The sequence below is a fragment of the Stenella coeruleoalba genome, assembly GCF_951394435.1.
Source record: "Stenella coeruleoalba genome assembly, chromosome: 11".
NCBI lineage: Eukaryota > Metazoa > Chordata > Mammalia > Artiodactyla > Delphinidae > Stenella > Stenella coeruleoalba.
Genome location: NC_137157.1, coordinates 1,817,116 through 1,831,618, shown reverse-complemented (window position 1 = coordinate 1,831,618; position 14,503 = coordinate 1,817,116).

Below are 14,503 nucleotides of genomic sequence, written 5' to 3'. Positions count from 1 at the left end.
TTCTCCCTCTGACTCAGAGTTGAGCTCTGTGCGATGCAGGGTGTGTGTGCGCACGCGCATGCAGGTATGCACGTGGCCTATTGTCTGACGTTGGTCTACACTAAGCTTCCACCCAGGAGGTCGGTGGTTCCAAAGCTGCTTCTCATGGGCAGGATTCCTTTCTTCAATCATGTGTTGGACTAACTGTCTCCTGCAAAGATGGCAGACTGTGCTTTTCCTTGTTCGCCCCAATTGTTTGACCCTTTGCGGTGTCAGGAGTTTTAAGGACGCCCGTGTAACCAGCCCAGGCACCTCTTTGTCCCATGTCGGGGGGCAGGTGACCCGCAGAGAGTGCTTGGGTAAAGGTGTGCGCTGTGTGGCTTCCCCAGGTCTGCAGAAGTGGGGGGGCCTGGCCTGGCTTGCTACGCCTCCCAGAGATTAGATTTTATAGAGTGATGAGAGCAGGAGCTCCCACTTCTACCCCTCCGCCTTGTTTTCCTCTGCATCATGAGAGAAGTCAGCCCACTGTTATGGTGACTCACAGCCAGGTGGTTTTGTGTCTCAGGGGACTGGCCCTGAGCAGAACCTCCCAGAACTCGCCTGAGAGGTGAGAGCTCAGCACTGCTCTGTCCACCGTATCCTCGGCTCCGAGGAAGCAGCCCGATTGCAGGGACCGGAGCCCACTCCCCACTGAGGCTGACGTTTCTGTCAGGTGGCAAAGGCGTGTGGGGACCAGAGCAGATGAGGGGTGGGAGGGCCTCCCGGGGGAGGTGAGGGTGTTTTTGCAAAGACCTGAGGGGCTTGGGAAGGAGACCTGGGGGATACGGGGTGAGAAGCGCAGACACGACATGGAGGCCTGCGTGAGGGGGAGCCCTCTGTGCCCCCGAGTACAGCTGGGGATGGAATGGAGGGATGCGGGGATCATGGGATGCGGGGGTCGAGGCCAGGGAGCCACAGAGCTGCATCCCGTGGCCTGGGGACCCCTGGGGCCTCTCACTGCTCCTCCGAATCAGGGCAGGGCTCTCAGCAGAGAAGCAGCAGCTCTGACTTGGGGTCCACAGGCCCACTGGCCGCTGTGGGACGTCAGATGTGGGGAGACCAGGGCAGAAGCAGGGCACTGGGTCCAGGGTGGGACGGCACAGCTGAGCGGGGGAGCGGGGGCCGATGCACGTGTGGGGAAAGCCCCGAAGACTGTTCCCCGTTCCCTGAGCCAGGCCCTTGCCCTCACTGACCCGTGACCCGACGCCAGCCCCCACCAGCGTTGAAGGGCCCAGGAAAGGCGAAGGACAGGGAGCTGGTCTCCAGGGCAGGACAGCGTGGATGCATCTGTCTCTCTGGCGAGGTGCCCACTTACCATGCGATGGAGGCTGATGTGAAATCATGAAGTGGGCCACTTGCCTCTGCTTTCTTGTAACCTTGGACATTGCAAAACCCTCCGAGCAACTTCCTTGAAATTTACCTGAACATCAGCCTCAGTGACGCTCCTGCCCCACTGGGTCTCCCTCCTCTCACCCCGGAGCCGTTTCCACTGGACAGGCAGGGCGAGCACCCCGACACAAGCTGATGCAGGGCGTCCCGGGCTTCCCTCCTTACCCACGAGATGCCAGAGGGGGCCGGTCTCACCAGAGGAGAGGGAGAGAGGAAGGGATGGAGGAAGGGCCCTGGCCGCTGTGGGCGGTGTGGCCGACTGGACCCTCATCTTGTTTAATCCGAGTAACAGCCTCCCAGGCAGCTCCCTGTTTGCACAGGAGACACAGAGAGAGCTGCCGACCCGTGAAGGCCGTGCAGCTGGCTGGGCGCCATGGGTGTCACCCGGTCAGGGGACTGTGGGGACAGGGGACTGTGCCGTGGGGAGGTTCCAGCAGAGGCTGGAACCCATGCCTTCCCCTCCTGGCAAAACTCTACCTGGGCCTTTCTGGGTATATCAGTCAGGAGTCATCAGAGGAACGGAACCAATGGGATGCAGAGCAATAAACAGAAGAGGATATTCATTGTAGGAATCAGCTCCCATGGTGATGGAGGCTGAGAGGCCCTGAGAGGTGCCTCTTGCAGGCTGGGGCCCCAGGACGGCCAGTGGGCAGCTCCCGCCCTAGTCTGAAGGCCTGAGAAGGGGAGGGTTGGTCCCAGTGTGGATCTCAAAGCCCTGGAAGCAGGAGCTCCGATGTCCCCGATGTCTCTGGGCAGGAGAAGATGGAGGTCTCAGCTCGCAGAGAGAGAGTCTGCCCCTCCTCTCCTTTCTGTGCTATCCCGGCCTCGAGGGAGTGGATGACACCCTCACCCCCAACACACACACACACACACACACACACACACACACACACACACACACACACTGGGGAGGGGACCTGCTTTACTCCGTCCACTGGTTCAAATGCCCATCTCGGCCAGAGCCACCCACGCAGTCACACCCAGATTAGCGTTTGGTCAGCTGTCAGGGCCCCCATGGCCGGCTGAGCTGACACATAAAACTAACCGTGACCGCGACAAGGTGGCCGGGGACAGACTTGAGGGGAAGAGAGGGGAAGAGAAAGGTAGAGAAGAAGACGGAAAGGATGGACCATTTTTGGAACCACTGTGGAGACAGTTTCCTAAGAATCAGGCTGAGCTTGAAAGGGACAGACGGTGCAGATGTATCAGTTCCCTAGAGCTGTGTAACAAACACCCCAGCCTGGGCGGCTTGAACATCAGATCTTTACTTCCTCACATCCTGGAGGCTGGAAGTCCAAGGTCAGGGTGTGGGCAGGGCTGGTTCCTCCTGAGGCCTCTCTCCTTGGCTTGTAGACACTGTCTTCTCCCCGTGTCCTCACGTGGTTTTTCCTCTGTGTGTGTCTGCATCCTGGTCTCTTCTTATAAGGACCCCAGTCACGCTGGATCAGGGGCCACCTGTGTAAGCTCATTTTACCATCATCACCTCTTTAAAGGCCTATCTCCACATACAGTCACATTCTGAGGTCCTGGGGGTGGGGACTTCAACACATGAAACTCCGGGGGACACAGTTCAGCCCCATAGCAGGTCAGTGTGAAGGGCAGGCCCAAGTACAGAGACTGCTGCCTTGAGGTGTCTGGGGGACGCAGGAGCCAAGTCCCCTCACTAAACCTTGAGCTAAAATCTGGCTGCAAATCTTCAGACGCTGGACCTTGACCCTGACCTGTGGCTTCACAGTCTAACTCACGGGGCAGGGCTGTCCCTGGAGGCACGAGGCCCCTAGAAGGCAGAGTCGCCCCCCGACAGTGTGGCTGGGACAGAGCAGGACGCGGACCCCGTGGAACCTGGGGTGGAGTCTCCTCGTCCCCTGGCCGTGGCACTGGGGGTGGGCCCTCCAAGGAATGTCAGCTCCATGCATGGGGCTGTCTGTCCATCTGCTCTCTGTGTGGCTTTATCGTTTTCCAAACTGAAAATGATTTTGTCTCTCTGATAATAGCAATCCTAGCAAACCCATCTGGCAGTGATTTCTTCAATCCCCCTCTGCCCACGAGGCAACACTGTGAAGACCCAAGGCCCAGAGAGGTGGCGATATTCGCCCAGCGTCGTTCGGGGACACGCAGTCGCTGGCTGTCCCACTGGCTGCAGAGTCCAAGCTTTCAACACAATTCTACACAACGCCTTACGCTTTCTCTTTCTTAACATTATTGCAAAATAATTTAATTATTCAAACAGTAAATGTTTAGAAATGTAAGCGATCTCTAAAATACAGAAGAGAAAATGAAGACCGACCTAGTCCAGCCCCACCGGGAGCCAGGCTGACCTTTCCAAGGGCAGTGGAGGCTGCGTCCGGCGTGTGAGCCTGGAGACCCCCAGGCAGCCCTGCTCCCCTCGGGGACCCTCGCTGCAGGGGCTCAGCACTGCGTCTCACTGCTCTTTACAGCCTCGAGGGGCAAGCCAGAGACACTTAACAGCAAAATGAATCCATAGCTCGTGGTGAAAAGGAATTAAACACAAATCTGGGAAAAGCAGGGATTAATCCTGAGACCGCCGTGCTGCATGGGAGACACAGGGCACTGAAAGAACACATGCCTATGCTTCTGTTTTTATAAAGTTCCCAAAAAAGACAAAACCACACTTGTGTTTCAGGGCTGTAGACACAGGCAGTGAAACCATAAAGAAAAACGAGGAAGTTATGTCCATGACACTAAGGAGACTGGTTGACTCGAGATCAGGAAGGCGGCCAGCCCAGAGAGGGGAGGGGGCACTTGTGATGGGGGCTTCCCCAGGGCTGTCACAGCTCTGCTCCCCGGGCATGGGGACGGAGGGTGAGTTAGAACGCCGACCCACCCTCCACATGGGCTCTGCGACCCTGGGCGAGTTCCTGATCTCCTGACTGACCATCCCCATTGGTAAAGTGGGCAGTTCAGGGTTGTCGTGACAACCAGAGGAGATGCTGGATTCGGAAGTGGACGACTGTGATCTGGTGTGGATTGAACTATGTCCTCCAGAAAGACGCACTGAAGTTCTGACCCCCCGCCCATGAATGCAGCCTTCGTTGGTCTTTGCAGCTGTGGTCAAGTGAAGACCTGGTCGTGTTGGAGTAGGGCGGGCGCTGCATGCGGTGACTGGGGTCCTCATGGGAGACGTGGAGAAACAGACTCAGGGAGAGGCCGTGCATACGGAAGCAGGGATGACTGATGCAGGCCACAAGCCCAGGGGTGGAAGCTCCTCCCCTGGAGCCCCTTGAGGAAGCAGGGCCCTGCCCACACCTTGAGACCTCTGGCCTCCAGAGCCTCGAGCCGATTCATTGCCGTGGTCATAAGCCACCCAGTGTGTGATCATTTGCCCAGCAGCCCTTGGAGACTAACACCCCCTCGTCTTTCTGTATTTGCTCTTCGTGGGCAAACCTTTGTCTTGCTGTCTTCTGGAAGCTCATCCCCAGCTTCGTCCAGGCTGCACACCACAAACTGGCACTCGCCAGCCACCTCTACAAGGATCAGATCCTGAGCCGCTGCACTTGCTGACCTTCAACCCCACCCCCGGAAAGGAGTTCAGGGTGGAGATCAGGAATGAGGCCCTCTGTGCTCTGGGAAAAACCGTCAGAGCAGGTGTTCAGATAGATATTTTCAGGAGACGATTTTATGAGCCCAATTCTTGCATCTCCTCATATCTAGAAAAGCACTAAAGTCCTTCATGGTGAGACCTGCTCCTTGTGGCTAGCGGGAACCTTCATGAGACGAGCAGAAACATTCTGCAAAAGCGTGTGCTGGGTTGCAGGTACTCCCCCGTCACCAAAATCGCTTATATACTGACCTCCCCTCCCCTGTTTGGAGCAGTCCCTCAGAGCTATCTGAGATGCTGTCTCGCTGGCTGTAGTCCTCATTTTGCCCCAAATAAAACTTAACTCACAGCTCCCACGGTGTGCATTTTTTTTTCGGTCGACGGAGCACCTGGTAGGCGCTTAATCAACGTTTGCTGGGTGAATACGTGAACACTATATGCGCGGTGTTTTATACACTGTTTTCCTCAGTCACCTCGGTAGGACCAAGCCCTGTTGCACGTCCAGAAATAGAAATGCGTCCTGTTACTTAAAATGTGGGCCCCGGAGTCCCTCCAGGGACGGCAGCCCCTCTGCAGTCACACTGATCCAGCCCACTTTCTGCTTTGTGTTGTGAGGATTGATGCTGCCGCGAACATATTCATGTAAAACTCCTGCAACTCATTTAATAATTCGTTACCCTAAACGTTAGGAAATCGTTAGGTGAGGGGTAGAAAAGCTCTGTGAGTTTGCACATTTGCTGCACGTGGCAGGATCACACCCTGCAAATCGGAAGCCTTCAGAAGCCCACTGACCGGGGAGAGGGCCGCCCACACCAGGAATTAGCTTCTCTTTAATCTCTGCCAATTTGCTAAACACAAAAAGGTATCAATGGCTTTGTTGTTTGGATTTGCATTCTGTGATGACTATTGAGTTTGAATATCTTTTCACATGTTTATTGGCCATTTATGTAAATAAGTCCTTAACATTCCTGAAGCCTTCAAAAATGCCCGGCTGAATCCTCCGTCAGGGGCTCTAGGACTGGGGCCCCGGGCAGGAGGAGGGCAGGGGAGGCGCCCCCCAGCAGGGCCAGTCACCCTGCTTCAGAGGGCGTCCAGCCGCCCCCAAGGATGCCCACGCGGCACTCCACTCCCCCCGTGTGCCCCAAGCAGCCTCCCCCTGGGCTCCGCGGTCCTGTGGATGGATGACAGCTGCTTGGCAAGGCCTCAGCTCAGAGAGATTCGCGTGTTAACAGGGAACTCTGCTCCAGGCTAGAGATTTGAAAACCCAACCTGGGCTCTGGGGGTTCAGCTCTTTAAGCGCCTTTAGAAGCTAAATCGACAGTAAACACACGCATGGTGGCCAGTGCTTTCCAGCATGCCTGCCTGGTCTGCTCCACGGTGGAGGGCGGAGTGGACCGGTGAAGGGGTGGTCCCTGGGCAAGGAAGTCATAGTCGCGTCCTGCCCATGGAGGTGCCCAGCGTCAGGGGCACCCGTCCCCCGAGTCCTAGAGGTGAGCCGTGTGTGGGACCAGGGCCCCAGCCAGCTCCCGCCCAGCAGAACCACTCCCCGCTCTGGCCTCTGCAAAGCCTCCCTTGGAAGGACCCCCCCATCCTAAACTGTCCCCAAGGTCAACTCTGCCCCAGGTAGCTCTCCTAAACTTAATCTGCTACCCTTTGTTCTCCATTCCACCAGCTAAATCATCCTACCTTTCACATTTTATTTTCTGATTAGTTGCATGGAGCTCATTAAATGGGAGATAGAACTTTTCATAAAATATGTAGCCGGGTGTGCGCTTCCCTGGTGGCGCAGTGGTTGAGACTCCGCCTGCCGATGCAGGGGACACGGGTTCGTGCCCCGGTCCGGGAAGATCCCACATGCCGTGGAGCGGCTGGGCCCGTGAGCCATGACCGCTGAGCCTGCGCGTCCAGAGCCTGTGCTCCGCAACGGGAGAGGTCACAGCAGTGAGAGGCCTGCGTGCCGCAAAAAAAAAAAAAAAAAAAAAAAATGTAGCTGGTTCTTGGATGATTAATTCCAAAATTTAAAAAATAATAATCAGGCGATGAAATGCATTGTCTGCTCGTAAAACTCATCTGGTATCTGAGGATGGTGGCTTTACAGTTGCAGGGCCCGGTGCAGGGTCCGGTCTGGCCCTGGAGGTGGCCTCACCTGTCCGGTTGAGCCTGAGGCCATCCCGGAGGACCTGCTCCTGGAGAAGACTGCCTGGTGGCCCCTGTGGGTGAGGGGTCGTGACCCTCTGTGGTGGACCCAGCTCTGTGGGGACCTTGCAGGTTTTAAGGGTTCTCCCCGACCTGTCCCATCAATATGTCCTGGGGACCCCCTGTGAGACCATCATTCCCAGCCATAGACCACAGTGAGGGCCAAGGAGGTAGCTTTCCAACCAACAGGGGGTTGATAAGGTAGAACTCCCCAGACCCCCGACCAGAAACCCCCACTTCCCAGCTCTGCTGGGCCGCGGGTCTGCACGCGCGGCAGCCCTCTGGGCGACATCCACGCAGGGGCCCGGGGCCTGAGACCGTCGGAGGAGATGGGGCCCGATGTGCTGGTTTACCGTAAATTAAGGTCTTAGGAAAGCAACCGGAAAAGAGCATGATGGGAGACACAGGAAGAGGAGGGACAGGCGCAAGGAGGGGGCCGGGCGGGCCTGGGCCTTGCGGCCCCTCCCCCACTGATGACCTCGGTCCACCTGGGCGGTCTGCAGATCAGAAAAGAGCTTTGGTGTCGCTGTGGGATGTCCCCAAGTGGCTAATGGTGCCCTGTTTCCTGATCTCAGGAAATGCACGCTGAAGAACGGAAGGGCAGAGAGGCCCGTGGACGTGGAGGGGAGGTGCAGGCTGGGGCTCATGTCCTAACCTGGGGCGGGGTGGGCGGGGGGATGCCCTGCACTGACTTCTGCTGTCGGGGCAGCTCTTCTATAAACTTGAAATTATTTCAAAGTCAACAATAAACTCTACCTGGCAGGCACACCTGGTGCTGGGCAGGGGTGGGTGTGTGGCATCCTCTTGACTTCCAGGGTTGGGGTTCTCGGGGGGCAGGGCAGAAGCCCCTCGACTCTTCCGACACCCCCTCTCTGACTGAGACCTTCCCTCCTGGCGCTCAGTCTGCAGCCGCCGTCTCCTCCGCCTGGCCCTCCTGCCTCTTATGTACCCCCCTCCCCACAAAACCGCACACTGGGGCCCTGACCCCCAGGGTGACAATGAAGGTGAAACGGGGTCGTGGGGTCGGACCCTGGTCCTATAGGGTGGTGTCCGTATAAGAGAGACCAGAGCTTGCTCTTTACCAGGAAAAGGCACAGCGAGAAGCCTGCCGTCTGCAAGCCAGGAGGACCGTCCTCCCCAGACACCAGCCCTGCCGACACCTTGATTTTGGCGTCTGGCCTCCAGGACTGAGAAGCAGGTGTCTGAGCTTGAAGCCGCCTGTGCTGTGCTGTTTGGTACACAGTGGCCTGCGCTGATCAAGGGACAGAAGCCACGAGCCGCAGACTCCGTCCTGGCCTCACTCTGAACCAGGACGCCCCACGCTGCAGACACAGACGTGAGCGGCCTCTGGGGCTGAGGATCCCCCGAAGGTGTCTGCAGAATCGGGGGTGTGAGCTCCCAGCATCTATCATGTTCCCAGGCCTCCCGGCGCAAAGGGGTGAGGCCAGACCCCCGCGCCTCCTGGCGACTTCCTACTGCCCCACTCAGCCAGGACAGGTGGACACCCCCAGACCAGCTGCCGGGGGCCCGCCCCTGAACCCCAAACCCAGTGTCACCTCCCCCAGACCTGCTCTGCCTTCTGCAGCCCCACTTCCGTGAATGACGCCCGTCCACCCAGGAGCCCAGGCCCGACGCTGAGTCAGCCTGAATTTCCCAGCTGGACGAGTCGTGTGTGTCTGCCTTCCCGAAATGGTTCTCAGGGACGGGCAGGGTCCTGCCTTCTTTCATCTCTCCTGGATTCAGGGGGGTCCCAGGCACTGTGGTCGGGGGAGAAATTTGCAAAGTCACGGGAAGCGTAGCCAGGCAATGGGGTTAGCCCAGGATCTGGGTGGGGGGTTGGGCTGCGGGGAAGGGTTGGGCCAGTTGGCCCACGGGTTGGGGGAAGGTGTTGGTCCGGAAGGACCCCCTCCCGGGGGGGCAGAGTCCAGCTGGAGAGGAAGGGGCTGAGCCAGCAGGAGGGCAGCCTGGGGCAGGGCAGCCCCTCTGCCCACATGTGTGGAGGGCGCAGGGGATCCCCTGCAGGGACGAGCAGTTCCTTTACCAGGAGTCACACATTTGTCCCTAAACAGCAGCTCTCGCCACAAATTCCAGGCTTGCGCTTCCCCCAGCAGATGCGTGGCCGGGGTGTCGAGGCCTCAGTCGAACCCGTGGGCGCTCACCCATCAGGGTTAGTTCCTGCAGGAGGGAGCGGCCAGCTGGTCACGTGATCCGACCTCTAGATCTGGGGGAGCGGTAGAACCGGGGAAGCCCATCAGGTCAGCGACCCCTGCCCCCAGGACCCCCGGCCCCACGCGGGGCAGCCTCGTCGGCGTCCAGCCAGTGCCCCTCCTGTTGCAGGCTCTCGGGCAGGGCTGTGCCTTCGACTCCAGGCCCCTGAAGCCTGGCCGGGCTCTGCAGGAGCTGGGATTTCAGGAGGCCTCCAGCCCCGGGAGGCAGGGCTGGGCAGCTGGACGCTTGAGCCCAGAAGGGACAGAGGAGCCTGCTAGCCAGTGCTGAGGAAGCTCTGCTGGGCTTGGGGCTTCTGTCGGACTGCGGGGCCGGCAGGAGGAGGGTGGCGCTGGTGGCAGCGCCCGGCCATCCAGCTTGGTCACCTGTGGCCCGGAGCCGGTCTCAGCTAATTATTTACAAGGACAGGAGACGTGCTCTCGGAAGAAAAGTACCAGATAAGGATTTTCCGTAATTGCACGTTGGCTGGCCTGGCCTCTCCTACAGAGCTGAAGGTGAGCTGCTTAGGGAGAGCAGAGGGCCCCCACGCGGAGTGTGCCTCCAGGAGGGGCATCCGTCTGCTCTGTCACCCACCTCTGAGGTCCATTTCACAGCCTGAGTGGCTGGTGTAAATTAGCTATGCTTAGTAGCTTCCCAGCTCCAGCGGGCGCCTGACCTGCAGGATGGAGGGGACAGGAGCTGGCAAATGGAGGCTGAGGAGGGCTGCCAGCAGGCCTGGGGGCAAGTGACCCCAAGGCTCAGCCTGGGTCCGGGGAAGCCACAGGCCAGCCCCACCGGGCAGAATGCGGCGCAGGCTGCAAGATGCTCGAGGCCCCCCCGTCTCGGGGGCAGGGCCTCCCAAAGGCCCCCCTCCTGTAACGTGGGTCCAGGTATGCAGGCGGCCCCAGGAGCCGGGAGCTGGTGGGCGTGGGGTCTCTGTGCTCGGACACAGATGAGGGGACACATCTGGGGCCACTGAGGCAGATGGGGACCTCCCACCGCATCCTCAGAACGCAGGTGCACGCCCCCGTGGGGGTCGTGCTGGCCCCTGCCCTGGCCTTTGCCGGCTCAGGTGGGGTCTGTGAGGCGGCCCAGACCACTGCTGGGCGGTCAGGTGGGGTGCAGTGCTTCCTGCAGGGACACTGCTTCTGGAGTTGGTCTGAGGACACAGTGGCGAGCGGCCTTCTTTTTTTATTTTATTTATTTATTTATTTATTTGCGGTACGCGGGCCTCTCACTGCTATGACCTCTCCCGCTGCGGAGCACAGGCTCCGGACGCGCAGGCTCAGCGGCCATGACTCACGGGCCCGGCCGCTCCGCGGCATGTGGGATCTTCCCGGACCGGGGCACGAACCCGTGTCCCCTGCATCAGCAGGCAGACTCTCAACCACTGCGCCACCAGGGAAGCCCTGCGAGCGTCCTTCTTAGGACAGCAGGTGGGCGTCCTGCCAACACCTGTGACCACTGCCTGTCCGAGCTGCACAGGTACCTGAGCCGAGCTCAGGCAGAGGCAGCAGCCGTTCAAAGGCCCTGCGGCAGAGACTGGGCACTCGGGAACAGAGGCCTGGGAGTCAGGGGTGGGGACGCTGGGCGAGAAGTGCTGGGAGGGACGGGCAACAGGTGACTTACCCTCCCCCATGATGTTAGCGTGCAGTTAGGGGGCTCCTGACACCATCCTGGCAGGGGCGTCGTGCTGGGCCTGGGAGGAGGCCAGGTGAAGGAACTAGGCAGCATTTAGGAGAAATGGCAGAGGTCCTGGTGGGCTGGGGGTGGTGGTGGAGGATCTCGAGTGGACCCTGGTTTTCTGCACCCTGAGGCAGGCCAGGCTTCCAGCGGGAGGCCAGGCTTCACTTGTTATCCCGGAGCCCCGGGTGGTCAGGGTTGGGGTGTGTGGGGTGCTGAGCTGCAGTTCCCTGGGATTTGCAGACAGGATGGAACGTACAGCCGTCTCTGTGGATGAGATCGACCTCACGAGCAGCCTCATTCCAGACACAGACATGGTGGAGAGGGGCCCGCAGGGTCTCTGAAGACGTGCTTCTCTGATTGCTCTAGCTGACACCCTGTGGGTGGGCTCCGTGTCCCCCACTTCCCGGTCCAGGACAGCTGGTGAGACCTCCAGCCCCCGAGCGGGCCCTCTGTCCCAAACCCCCGTGTCACCCTTGCTGGGCGGCAGCCTCGCCCCAGGGTCCTATTCACGGTCCCTCCCTTGGTCATTTCTCTTTAAAAGGGACGCCTGCATGTGGGTTCTGTGATCCCCACGGGTCCTGGAGACCCCAGGTGACCAGTCCGCCCTCTCCTGGCATGGGGAGCTCTGGGCAGGTTTTCCAAGGTGGGGAGGCACTGGCGTGTGAGGAGGGGTTCGCCCCTGGGCAGGAAGGGGACAGAGTCCTAGGTGGGTGGGACGTTGTGATCAAAGCGCACTGAAACCAGGAAACCACAGGATGCGTTACCCCAGGGAGTGACATGGGAGCTGAGGACAGAGGACAGTGCAGCCCGGACCTCGTGGTCAACAACTCAGAGCTGACAGCGGGGGAAGCTAGGATCTGTGACAGGGTTTGTAACAGAGATGGGGTGGGAAAGCTCCGATGTTTCAGAGATGTGGTCCGGCTGCAGGGGGACAGGCTGGAAGGGGCTAGACGGGGCAGGGAAGCCAGAGGGGGCTGGTGAGGGCCAGAGGCTAGCGTCAGGGCCACCACGATGCGGGTGGGGAGGTCTGCAGACCGTGGTGCTGTTCTATCAGAACTCCACGTTAATTTTCAAAAGTAGACTTCATTTTTCACACCTGTTTTAGATTTGCAGAAAAGCTGTGAAGGTAGTTCAGAGAGTTCCCATTCCCCCCACCCCCCAGGGTCTCATCCACCTTAGTATACTTGTTACAACGAATAAAGCAGTGTCGATATATTAGCTGTATAATTATGAGATGAAGTCCACACATGACTCAAAATGCCTTAGCTTTTAGCTAAAATCCTCGGGGTTTATCCAATGCCCTTTTTCTGCCCAGGACCCTGTCCAGGACCCCACGTGACATGTAGTCGTCAGGTCTCCTCGGGCTTCTCCTCCGGCTGTGACAGTGTCTCCAACTTTCCTTGCCTCTGTGACCTTGACCGTCTGGGAGGCGGGGCAGGTGTTTTGCAGAAGGCCCCTCTGTTGGAACTCGTCTGGTATTCCCCTTGTTGCCGTTACGGTTATTTCGGAAGGAGACGTACCAAGGGTGCGTGCTGTCACCATGACGGATCACCGTGGTGCCGGCCTCGTCACCTGGCTCAGGTGTGCTGTCAGGCTATCTGCTGTATGGTCCTGTTTCCCCCCCCCCCCTGCCGTCCTTGGAGGGAATCCACAGCCCAGGGGCGGGGGTCATGCCCCAGCTTCTAGGGGCAGAGTGTCTACAAACACTATTTGTGACGGTTTTGCAGAGATTGGTCTCTTTTCTCCTTTTTATATATCTATTCAATCATTAATTTATATCACTATGAATTCACGGAGATTTCAGACTTCGGGTGTAGTCCTAGACCACTGCTTCATGATGCCCAGATGGTTCCAGCTCTGACCCTGGGGGCTCTCGCAGGTGCCCTGTGTCCCCTGACCTGTTCTCACCATGCGGCCCCTCCCTCCCTCCCTCCCTCCTTCCTTTCTTCCTTCCTCCCTTCCTTCTCTCCTCCTTTAAGGAGTGTCCCCTTTGTTTCTCCTTCACCCTCACTCCCTCTGAGATCTCATGAACTGCTGGCCGGGTGGCTTCCCTTGGCCCCTTTTCCATGGAAGCCCCGAAACCCTCAGTTTTTACCTCCCTGTCCTGTGAGGTTTGCTGAAGCGACACTTACCTTTCCAGTTGTCCCAGCTGTTGAATTCTGTTTTCCCAGCCTCTCCTCCGGGCGGGCACATAGCTTGGGAATCAGCCTGTGCCTTGAGGGGACCTTGTGTGTAGAATTTCGGGCTCGCTTCCCTCCCAGCTCTTGCTTCTGGGATTTTTGGAGTCTCGGGTCCTGGCATCTCGACAGCCCCGAATCCCCGCTTTCTCTTCCCGGCCCAGGGAGACCCGTTTACGGTCTGCTCCACATGCTGGCACGCCAGCTGCCCCGAGGAGGGAGATCGGGGACAAATTCAGGGTCACCCAACGTGTGTCCCTTTTTGGGGGGACTCTTAGCTCCTCAAATTCTGGCTGCCTTGTTCGCTCTTTGATGTCCTTTAACAGCCTTTTTTTTTTTTTTTTAACTTCATCAAGCTGTTATAGTTGCCCTCGGTGGGAGGGTCGGTCTAATAGAAGCTACTCCAGCACAGCTCGGCGTTCAAGTCAGGCTTCTAGCTTGTTATGTGTCTCGTTTACCGCATCCCCAGAGTCTAGAACAGTACCTGGTAAACAGGAGAAGGCTGGTAAATACTTGTTTAGTGTTCGGTGAGCAAAGAGAGCCCTCGACAGGTGACAATAGTTGAAACAGGGGACACCGAATGTGCAGGCGACAGCTCTGCTGAGTGCGAGGATGTGAAGGATCACCCGAGGGAGATCCGCAGGTAACTAAAGACATTTCCTGGAGCTTGAGAGAGAGGCTGGAAGAGGCAGCACCGGAGATGCCAGCATCCCCCTACCTGTGTGGACCCCAGACAGAAGACCTCTCTCAGGTAGATCTGAGCAACGTCGTGCCCAGAGAGGGTGGGTAGTGCCGGATATGGAGGAATCATACTTTAGCGGGGGGAGCGGGCGGGCGGGGGGGACCTTCCCTAGGTCCTCCAGTACTTCTGCGAGGTCCCCTCTTGTCTCTCCCCTTCCCTGAAGGAGGCCACCTCTCTTTTCAGCCAGAATGACACCACACTTTGGCTCTGTTATTCACTTCTTGCAAACGTTCCCCTAGAAAGGTATTCTTATGGAAACAAATCCTGGTTTGGGAGATGCGTTTCTCCAGATGATGCCTCAGAGCCTGCGTGTCTCCTATGCAGGGATGGGGTTCCTCCCATTCAGCACATCTGCTCTTCAGCTGGGGTTGTAGCTGGCAGGAACCATCATCTGCAGACCCTGCTCCCAGCCCCGTGAATCAGAATCACGGGGGGCGCTTATGAAATATGGAATCACCTCGTCTGCAACCCAGACTCAGGACCAGAACCTCCGCATTAGGAATGGGGAGGGGGACCGCGTGGGCATCGTGT